Source organism: Leptosomus discolor, unplaced genomic scaffold (assembly GCF_034619465.1).
Source record: "Leptosomus discolor isolate bLepDis1 unplaced genomic scaffold, bLepDis1.hap2 HAP2_SCAFFOLD_70, whole genome shotgun sequence".
Classification (NCBI taxonomy): domain Eukaryota; kingdom Metazoa; phylum Chordata; class Aves; order Leptosomiformes; family Leptosomidae; genus Leptosomus; species Leptosomus discolor.
Genome location: NW_028237743.1, coordinates 562245 through 573968, shown reverse-complemented (window position 1 = coordinate 573968; position 11724 = coordinate 562245). Strand labels below are relative to the sequence as shown.

General features: G+C 50.9%; 1 pseudogene; it reads right to left on the bottom strand.

The window, feature by feature from the left end:
• Window positions 1-7614: 7614 nt before the first annotated feature.
• LOC147413129 (syncytin-A-like) lies at window positions 7615-8960 on the bottom strand (annotated as a pseudogene).
• Window positions 8961-11724: the final 2764 nt, after the last annotated feature.

The window sequence follows — 11724 nt, the reverse complement described above, 5'->3', positions numbered from 1 at the left end:
AGCCCCGGAGCCCGGACAGCGCGCTGGGTGCGCCTGACGTCACCCCGCCGGGCTGTTCGCCCTTTTTTCCCCTCAATCTGGCCAAGCTCAGCAGCAGCTCGTACACAGGAGTTACCCTTTTCCTCCAGCTGTCGAACAGTCGAATACTGTTTTGTTGTTACCTTTGTCGTTGAACTACGAATTCCCGTGGATCAACGGCCAGAAAGTCAGAAGAATTGGTGATTCGGGACTTCAGTACCCCTGGGGAAAAAAAGGAAAAGGCCGATGGTTCAGCCCGGATCTTCCCTGTCTGATTCGTTACTATTATTCTGTCTGGTGATGTGGATGGACGGAGAGACTCACTCTGAGCCCAGGCGAGCCGGTTTATAAAACACCACCGCCTGAAGGGCTCCGTTTATACTTTGTCAAAACGACAAAACGGCGGAGACGTGCGGGGACAGCGCGATAGCGGGAGCGCAGGAAAGGTCCTGTAAGAGCATGACCGGCTTGTTAATCGATTAATGTTTATTGAGTGTAAATATTTGGTAAAGTTTTTAGGAAAACAGGCGATTCTAAATGATTAGACCGGTCAGCAGGGCTTTTGAATAACGCATCCCATTAAATACATCTAAATATCTCTGTAGCGATTGCTTTATTTGCAGGGCATCCCCCGCATCTTTCTCTCCCGTTCATTTGTTCTTCCGCCGCCGGCAGCTGGTTTCTTCTTGGCGCGTTCGCCTGAATATCAGGATCCCCAAATACGTGTTTCTCCCTGTACGTATAAACCGAACGTTTACAGAAAATGCTCTTTCAGCCTTGACATCGGGAGCGGTAATCACTTGGAAATTTCGAGTCGGAAGCAAAACTATGAAACTAAGGGGAAACCGAACTGAGCGCGTATACATTTTGCTGGTTGGTGACTTCTGGTTTGTAGACAGCATTTAATTTAGACAGATTTGATTAGAGACGTATTTTCCCCAATAAAAGCCTTTTCTTTTTGTTTCAAATTACAAATCCTTTTCTCCTCCCTCCCTCCCGACCCCCCGCCCCCGCGCCCCAGTGCATGATTTTCACGTTTCCTTATTTCCACCGGAAAAAAGGCGATTATTTCCCATCGCTTTCCCCCATCCGTCCTCAATCTCGCTACAAAAAGAACGGATACTATTATCACTAATGACGCACCCGAAAGGCGCCTGCGGGGCGCGGGGTGCCGGGGAGCCCGCTCCGCTCCGTCCCCGGCCGCGCTCCCGCTCGGGGGGGGCCGAGGGACGGCCGAGCTCAGGGGACACGCCGAGGGGGCAGGGCCGAGGGCTCGCACCCCGAGGCGCGAATCCTTTTAACGGCAACGACTGACGTGAATCAGCGAGAGGCCGGGCCTTCTCCTCGCCCGGCTCCGACCTGGCAGCTCGGCATCGCCCGCCGCCCCAACCCTCTCCCGGTGCCTGCGCCCAGCGGAGACCATCCGGGAGCCGGGAGCCCCGCAGCGCCCGGGGGACAGAGCCGCGTCCCAGCGCCCGCCCCGGCGGCAACGCTCAGCCCCGGCCCCGCCGTCACCGCCGCGCCCCTCCCCCGGGACGGCGCGGCTCGGCAGTGACCGACTCCGGGCGGAGCGGCTGCCACCTCCCCCCAAACCGCGCTCGGCCCCTCACAGACACCCCGCTATCTGCCCGCAAACCGCCCGCGCCAGCGCGCCCCGCGGAGGCGTGCGGAGAGCGGAGCGCTCACGGCAGCCGCTCCCGCCGGCCCCTCCCGCGGACGCGGGGCTCGGGGGGTCCCGCTGCCATCCCCGCCTCCCGCCCCCGCTCCCCGCCGTTCCCGGGGCCGGTCCGCCCGCGGCAGAGGCGAGCCCGGCCGGCGGCTGGGGGCGCCGGGCGGGACGTGCCGGGCGCCGGGCGAGTCCCCGCCGGCTGCGGCTCCGCTGGGAGCGCGGGGGCGGGCGGGGCAGGGCGGGAGGGAGGAGACCGGCAGGGCGGGGGCTGGGCTGTGGGGGCTGGAAACGCCCCCGACCAGACCGAGGCGCCGCAGGAGCGTTCCACAGCCACGACCCCCTGTCACTCCTCCGGCCGTTCGGCACCCGAGGCCCGTGCTCAGCCTCCAGCCCGGCAAGTCTCTCCCCAAGGAGCGGGGACGGTCCCGCAGCTCCACCGCGGCGGGCGGCAGAAACCAGCGCCCCGCGCTCGGCACGGAGCCGCCGTCCTGCCCGGCACCGGAGCGCCCCGGGGCAGCACAGACAGCTACCGCGGCCCTCGCTCCGCACCCTGGAACGCAACAGCTCCGCTATTTCAGTCAGAACTGCTGACAGTGAGGGAGAGTTCAAATCCCTGACAGACAGAGGTGCCTCTCTCAAATCGTCCTTCGCCGGCACAGCCCGGCTCACGCACGGGCAGATCAGGCGCCAGCAGGGGCTCCCCGGGGGCCCGCTCTGTCCCGGGAACCGCGCTGCGCACCCCTCTCGCTCAGACGGACACGACCAGCGGCAGCACCGCGGGGGCCGGGGCGTCTCTGCGCGTTCGCCGCGGGGAAAGGAGGTTCGTCAGCGCCTGGGCTCTGCCCCAGCCGATGCTGAACCAGACCCGACGGGACCTCCTGGGCTGCAGCATCTCCCCCCGCAGCCAGGAGCAGGCGAGGCGCAGCGGCTCCCGGCCGGGCTCTCACGCAGAGGGTCGCGGCGAGCGGCTGCAGCCTCCCCCTGCCCCACGGGGAGGAACTTGCCCAACTTTCGCAGTGTCGCAGCCCGGGGCTTCTTCCAAAGCGCCCCCACCCTCCTTCTGCCCTCGCAGTCATAACCCCTTCGTTATCCTTGCCTGCACTTTGAACAGCAAAACCAACAGCCCGCGCCTCTTCCACACCTAATCCCCTGCCGGCTTTTCCTCTGGGCAGGAACAGCAGCCGTCGGCACAGTTGCCGTTTAACCGCAGCCGGCAGCTCAGCCCCCCACAGCCGCTCGCTCACTTCCCCCCGGTGGGACGGCGGAGAAAATCGGAGGAGTAAAAGTGAGAGAACTCGTGGGTGGAGATAAAGGCCGTTTAAGAGGCAAAGCAAAAGCTGCGCACACAGGCAAAGCGAGACAAGGGCTCCAGTCACCCCTTCCCATCGGCAGGCAGGCGTGCAGCCCCCTCCAGGAGAGCCGGGCTCCACCACGCCTTACGGGTACTTGGGCAGACAAACGCCACCGCTCCCAACGTGTCCCCCTTCCTTCTTCTTCCCCCATCTCTTTACTGCCGAGCATGACGTCACACGGTACGGCACATGCCTTCGGTCAGCTGGGGCCCGCTGTCCCGGCTCTGTCCCCTCCCAAATTCTTCCGCACGGCCGGCCTGCTCGCTGCTGGGGCAGTGGGAGAAGCAGAAAAGACCCGGACGCTGTGCAAGCACTGCTCAGCGGGAATGAAAACTTCCCGGGATTATCGGCTCTGATGCCAGCACAAAGCCATCGTCCTTTGGTCATCAAAGAAAAAAAAAAAAAAAAAAAGAAAGAAAAAGAAAAAAGCGCGGGACAAGCTGTTTTTTCCCCCACAAGGCTCCCAGGCGGGGAGAGCAGGACGGGCTGACCCAAGCTCCAGCCCGGCCATGTCGGAGCCGCCTCACTCCTCGCCACGGCCCGTCCCGACCCTGACGCAAAGCCACCGGAGCCCCAGGGCGCACCCCTGGGGGCCCTGGTCCGGGAGAGAGCGGGGCCGAGCCGGAACGGCTCCCAGACCGCCTGGCCCGCACGGACGGGGCAGCCCCGCGGAAACCTCTACCGCGCCCTTCGCTCCACACCCGCAGCGAAACCGCTCGCCACCCGGGGGGCCCCTCCCCTCCCCGCACCCGGGCCGGGCCGGGCGGCTCCCGCACGGTCGCTGCCGCCGCCTGCCGCCCCCCCCGCCGCTACCCGAGGCCCAAAGACGCCCCCGCCCCGGCCCCGCCGCGGGCACCGCGGCCCCGCCTGCCCCGGTCCCCGGCGCTCCCGCTCGGCCGACGGCTCCTCCTGCTCCGCGGGCACCAGCCCGCGCCCCGGGCAGAGGAGTCCGGCACCGCCCGCCCGCCGGGAGCCCCGCGACGCCGCCGGGGCCGGGGCCGCCGCTCCCCAGCAGCCCCCAGCGAGCAGCCGGTGGCTCCGCCGCTCTCCGCCGCCCAGCCCAGCCGCCAGCCCAGGCCCGGGCCGGCCCCGCTCTCCCCAGCGGCGGCCCCCGCCGCGGCAGCGCCGCCCCGCCCCCGCCGGCCCTCCTCCAGAGCCATCAGCACCGCTGGCACCGCACGTGACGTCAGCTGTAAATTCCAGACCCGACTGCCGAGCTGCAGGCATTCCAGTCACAGCCTTGTCAGGCTCATAAGCCTTCACGGGCTGTTTCACCGCCGTCCTCGGCTCCAAGATCCCTCCCAGCACTCCCGCCAGCACACCCTTTCTTCTTGAAGGCTGCCACAAAGGGAACCAAGGAAAAAATCACGTTCAAAAGCCCAACCTAAAGAGTGAGGAGTAAAAGCAAACCCCAGAACTGTTAAGATAATCGCTGTTCAGAGGACAAATTAATGTGCAAGGTGCCTCAGGCACCAACGGTTTGGCTCTTCCCACAACTACCACGAATGCAGGCAAAGCTCTCAAGGGCAGGGTAAACAGCTGCTTCTTTGTTCTCCTCAGCCCCACTCACCCACTGGTTAGATACCCTTGTTAACTGAAACGGGACTTCAAGAGTTAACTGTTCACTCAAAATGGTAAATGCTAAAGGAACATTGTTTAAAAATTCTGCAAATATTCTTTACTTGAAGTTTGTGGTTTATGTTAAATAGGTGTATGCTGGTGATTGGCTAATTATTTGAAAGAGCTCCAGGCCATATTTATTCCTTCCTTACCAAGCAGCCAGCAGACATCTCATATAAAATGAGAACAACAGAAAGCAGGTCAGGGAGTTTCATCTCCCGAACCAGGACTCTTTGTCTAGGAAAACATTCTGCTCTACAGGCAGAAGAAGAATGACGTGTTACACACAGATAATTACTGTTTGATCCCCAAACTGCACAAGTAAAACACAGTTGAATTATTGATGAAATGAGCCTTCAGTGTACATGAAAGCATAAAGTGTAAATATTTCCTGAACTGCCAGAAGTTCAGCCGTCTGACAAATATCAAAAAACATGGAAATGGGAGACTGAACCTCCCCCCCTTCTGTCTGCTCGTAATGCAGCAAAATAGAAACTACAAGATCAAGTTGATGTTCAGCTGCTCGGCCAACAGGAAGGGAAAGTGCCTGTCACAGAGCCCTGATAGCGTCACCTTGACAAAAGCTCCTCCACTGGGTGACACTGGGGTATCATCTCTAATCTGGTACAGTCAGTCAGGAAGGGCTCTGAGAGATGCACGGCCAGATTGGAATGCATCCTGTCTGATAGAGAGGAAAATGAAATATGAAGACAATTCTTTCATTTACAGCCTGAGCAAGGAAACCCACCAACTCACATTAAATGCTGGTAACACTACCAAGGATACAGTCACAATTATAATCTCAGCTATAAACAAACATACTGTCATTCAAAATTTCTTAGCGACGTACAATTACAAATAACATGTTATAATGACCCATGAGATTTCCAATCAACAGAATCGCTGTTAAGCTCCATAAGAGAGGCCACACAGAGTAACTCATTGTATCTTTCCATTTTGCATAGTTAAGACCAGAATGAACTACAACTGCTAAAAGAGAACAACAATCATTTATTAACATACAGCCGAATAATACCAGTCCAGTTTGGAAAACAGGGAGTAGATTGATGTGACATTCTAACTTATTCTGAAGCAATAGGAAAAACCGGCCTCCCCACAAGAATGGGACAGCCCTACACACATGGACATACAGAGTTGATTTTTTTTTTTTTTTTAACAGAACAGTCTAATTCTCGGTTTAATTAAAAATACCTATTGATGTGCATAGGTATATGTGTGTGCATGCACACACCCACAGGGTAGATTTTTTATCATCTCTATCGTGTAGCAGAAAATGGTGCTATTCACACCTGCCCCTGGTTTCCAATGACACCCAAGGGTTCTCAGTACCTCTGAAAAGATGCTAAAGTCTCCAGGGAATTCAAGTTTGTGAGAAAAGATGAACCACTTACTTCCCTAAGCTTTCAACCTGTCCCAGGCAGGCTGAAAACCAGTAGCTCTGCGCTATCCCAGCGGAAGGCTCTAACGGCTGGAAGGCTCACACGAGAACAGCACTGCCGCAGGAGCGGGATTCTGGCTCCGGTACTGAGGGAGCACGTTGCAGGGCTTTCCCTTGAGCTCGCTGCTGGATGCTGGGTGTCCCAGGAACACAATTCGTTGGCTTTGCAATACGCAGCACCAGGGACTCCACACGATACTGCACAACAGGTTGGATACAGTCACTGTAATTTCAGAAATGCAGAGTAAACACGGCTGTATCCAACTGTGCGAGTACACACTCACATTTCCTGAATTTAAAGCACGGACAACCAGTTTTCCAAAATAAACAGCCAGACTCTCGCTTTTAAGGTACATTTTCTATCACATACAGTGGAACTTTCCCATGTCTTTCCTCATCATTTAGCCCTAATAACTGAAAATGAAGCACTTCTAATTTTTACCTATGGAAAAATAAACACCCAACAGGCTGCAACAACATGTGCGGATGGCCATGCTGCAGTCAGGGAACAAGCGTTTACTAAACTGTAGTTTTGTTGGACTTGCAGAACACTGAAGAAAACACAGTATAACATGCAGCTGGTGAGCATTTTCCCGGTCATCATTCCAGAAACGAGGCACTGCATTATTATTTCAACATCTGGGAAAACAGAGAAATGACACGGGAGCTGTGTCAGCTGGTAATTGTGCCTCCAAGCTTTTAACCGTGAGGAGTAACTAGAACGTGCTTTGCAGCAAGAGAACTAAGGGAAGAATCCAAGTTAGCCCAGTCCAAAAGTCTGCTGCTTTGCTCTGGGTATCGTGCTTTCTGCCTGAGGATGCCACTAGTACAGGAAGCATAAAACCCCAAAAGTTTAAGAACTGTCACCTTGTTCGAGACATCACAAAATGTTGCATGTGGAGGTGGCAACATGAGAAAAACCAGCCCTATTTATTTATTACTCAATGCTTTAGTAAGGCTTTAAAAGCACTGATAGCCAGGTATTCACTGCGTCCATTCACAATAAAAAACAAAGTAGCTGAAAATTACACACATGGGTGGCAAAGGACTGAAAATCCCAAAATATCCAAGAACAGCCCCATGTAATCCTGATTCTGTTCTTTGTAAGCAACTCAATCACTGCTCAAAAGCCCTCTGCCTGACGCACTACACATTCAAGTATTGTACTGAATGGCTTCGGTCTAATTTCTTTAACTCTGACGTTATCAATGAACTCAGAGAACCAACAGCTTTAACCAGACCCTGCTACCTCACAAACAAAGGTTGGTGCGGGAGCTGTGTGAGAACACTGACACGATCAATGTGATCTAACAAGTGAACCTTTATTTCCGTGTTTCCAGTGCAATTTATAACCCTCGACCACACCCAATAAATACTGATTGGCTTCATCGCAAATAATCGGCCCATAGTCCAACCCGACTGGCCACATTGCGAGTCATGTTCAAGTCACGTTCACAGATGTTCACACCCATCTTCTTCAGGAATTAAAACTGCGTCATTACTGGCGGCTGTCTCTTCTCCTGCACCTGTAAGATGTTGATGCCCCCTGCACCGGAAGTTGTTTATGCTTTCAGCAGTTCCGGTACATCCCAGCCCAGGCTCTCTGAAAAGGCTGGATTGTTCACATGTCCCTTAGTTTCTAAATATCCTTCCACATATCCCCCTTCCTTTTTTTTGAACAATCCAGACTTGTTTTACAGCCCGCTCGACCATTGAGCTTATGTACCGTAGGATACAAGGTAGCATCAGCAGTACAATTCATATCATGATAACAATAAGGATACCATACTTTACCCAGTGTAGTAACCATTCACTTATACCCCAAGAACTCAACCACGTGTCCAACAGAGAACGATTAATGCCAATCTTTTCGATTTTCTTTTGCAGATTTTGTATGTACTTGTGAATTGATTGAGAATGATCAGAAAGATTCATGCAACACAATCCCTCAAATTCTTCGCACCTGTGACCTAATGCCAATAACAAGAAATCTATGGCCGCTCTATTCTGTAATACTGCACGTCTAACACCATCTACATCTTCCAGCAATTCTGTTAGTATGCTTGAGGTCAGATTAATTTGCTTAGCAGTCCAGCATGCTAAATGCGATAGTTCTCGCAAGGCATTGCCTCCAGCAGCTCCTGGCAAAAATAATGATAAAGCAATTCTAGAAGCCCTTCCCAAAAGCTGCACGTTATCGTTACAATCAGGCGTCAGCTGTGATAAGTCTCTCTTTAAGCAATTATGACTTCTAAGCTGTAGTATAGAAGGTGCAAAAAGTGTCAGTTGCCCAAGATAACATGGTCCCCCAATTACTTTTTTCGGAATCCCTTGCCACACTCTATCTCCGCAAATTAAAAAGATACCCTCCGGTAACGCCTCAGCACTACCATTGTTCCAAATACTCACTTCGTTCCCTAGTGTTTCCCATCCAACTGCTCCGTCACAGTAACCATTTTTGCTCCTGTAATCATACCATGGGGAAGGACTGGTTACGTTCGTCCATCCAGTCCAGTCAAATTTTTTGTGCACATCACCTCCTATAACCATTCTACCTGCAAAGCCAAAGCAAGAAGTATTGCCATAGCTAGAACCTACCAAATCTAATTCCTGCGGATCCCGCGGTAATGTTTTGTTGAGGTGTTGAATGATCAGTGCCGTTGCCAACCCCGTCATATTTTTACCTCCTTTTTTACAATTAGGCAGAACCTGTGTTTGTTTGAATATTGCAAAGCATGTGCGATTGACCACACTTTCGATTAAGATGGAACTATTTGAGACAAACCCGGTCCAATCTCGCGGATCGAAATATGGAACTCCAACCAAGCATGTTCAAAAAGGATCAGAAGGAGTGGTCATAGATAGGCAAAAGGCATTGTTCCCTGTTTCATTGGCCCATGTTACCCACATATTCTGTCGGATGTCAATTCTATGCAGAGCAGTTGTCATCATCAGTAGACTGCAGGCTATCACTGTTTGTCTCCACATCCTTGTTTGTGTCCGGTATATATGGCCTCACCCACTGTGCTGGAACCCACAGTGGTCCATTACCTGTAAGTAAGCACATATATCCCCTACCCATTACTTTTAATTCTGCTGGTCCTTCCCATTTTCTTGTTTTTAAATCCTTATAGAGCACTAGGCCTTGTGTTTCTTCCTTCCAGAACGAACCCATTCCTCTGCCGTGCACTAACATTGGTGGCTCCTCACTGTTCCCTGCTAAGCGTAAAAAATTCAAAACATACAATGCTTTCATTAATCGATCATTAGGTGACCAACTCTGGGTTCCTCCTTTTTGCTTTAACAACATCGCTTTTAGTGTCTGGTGAGAATGTTCGACAATTGCCTGACTGGTAGGAGAGTGAGGTATACCTGTACGATGGTTAATACCCCAAAGATTGCAAAAGCGTGCCAAGCGAAGTGAAGCATAAGCAGATGCATTATCTGTCTTAATTTCAAGTGGAATACCTAAAACAGCGAAGCATGCATAAAGATGTCGCTCAACATGTCGTGTGGTTTCTCCAGTCTGTGCGGTAGCCCAAATTGCCATAGAGTAAGTATCTATACAAACATGCACATATTTCGAACGTCCAAATTCTGCAGTATGAGTTACATCCATTTGCCATAGCTGAAGTGCGTGCAATCCTCGTGGCTTGACACCTTGACCCAGACCAAAGCATAATTTCTGACATGAAGCACAGGATTTAACTATACCTTGTGCATCTGCTAAGGGAATATGGAATTGTTTGTGAAGCACTTTAGCTGACTGATGGAAAAAATCATGAGACATGCGAGCTTGTTGAAATGCATCTACAGGTGGTCCTGCCCATACAGGCGCTACTAACTGATCAGCACGGTTATTTCCTACTGCCAAACCTTCATTAGCTAGATGACTACGAATACGCATGATAAAGTAAGGATCAGAACGCATGTTCAATAAATGCAGTAACGGACTTAACAATTTGCCTAAAATTGGATTAGATACTGTTTTTAACATAGCTCTCTCTAAACGACGCACTATACCTACTACATACAATGAATCAGAAACAATATTAATAGGTTGTTGCGTCCAGTTTGAAAATGTCCGTACCACCGCTTGTAGTTCAAGAGTCTGTAGTGAATCGTTTGAGTCTCCTTGGATGATGTGTTCCTCCCAGGTACCTGTAGGTGATTGCCATGTACTGACGGCCTTTTTTGATTTTCGTCCTGCATCGGTGAATATTGTAAGTCCTTCCACTGGAACCTCAGATAATTTTGGAGTTGAAGCAAAATCTTGATTAGTTAAAAATGTTAACATTTTGTGAGCAGGAAATTGATTACTTAATTGGCCTGAAAAGTCACATAATGATGTTTGTAATTCCATAGAATGTCGTAAATTCCAATCAAGCCAGACAGATGCAACTGGTAACACTATTATTTCTGGATCTTTCCCTGAAATCTCTAGTAGTCGTGATCGTCCTTTCATCATCAGAAGAGCAAGTAATTCATTTCTTGTTACAACAGTTTTATGTAATTGCCTAGGTAAGAAAAGCCATTCCAAAATTGATAAAGGGTCAGTTTTTGATTTGTCCCATTGCATAATAAGAGCAAATGGATATTTTCTGTTTTGACTAGCATTAACAACCATTAACATAATTGGTTCGTTCTTTACAAATCTTGATCCATAATGAGATGTTAATTTTGCTGAAATTGTTTGTAATGCAGTTTTTTGAGATGGGCCGATTTCTCTAACCTCATTTGCATGATTGCTCGTTCCCAACAGTTGAATCAGAGGGCTTAAATCATCATTAGTAATTCCACAAATATTTCGTACCCACTGGATGTCACCAACCAATCTTTGTACATCTGACAATGTTTTAATGTCTGTTTTCAGTTCAATTTTCTGTGGCCTTATTTGGGATTCAGTTATAATCCATCCTAAATAGTACCATGGAGCTTTTTCTTGAATTTTTTCTGGAGCAATTTTCAATCCTTTTTCTCCTAATTGGGGGATGAGTTCAAATATGAGCATTTTTGTGTCCAGGTGTTCCCCAGCAATTAATATATCATCCATATAATGATATATCAAGTACTGTGGATACTTTTTCCGAATTGGTTCTAGCGCCCAGGCCACAAACTTTTGACACATTGTAGGTGAATTTTTCATGCCTTGCGGCAGCACAATCCAATGATATCTTTTTGCTGGCTCAGCTCTATTCACAGAGGGTACTGTAAAGGCAAAACGTTCCGCGTCATCTGGATGTAAAGGTATTGTGAAAAAACAATCTTTTAAATCTATTACCAGTAAATTCCATTTTTCTGGAATCATGGATGGCGATGGTAAGCCTGGTTGTAAGGCTCCCGTATCCTCCATTACTGCATTTATAGCTCGTAGGTCATGTAGCAACCTCCACTTTCCATTTTTCTTTGGTATTGTAAAAATTGGAGTGTTCCATGGACTTACTGACTGCACAATATGGCCTGCACACAATTGTTCTTGTACTAATTCCGAAATTTTGAGCAGCTTTTCACGGGTGAGCGGCCACTGATCAATCCACACTGGTGTGTTTGTTTTCCAGTGTATCTTGAGGATAGGCTGCTCCCCAGTGGCCGCAACTAAAAAGGGT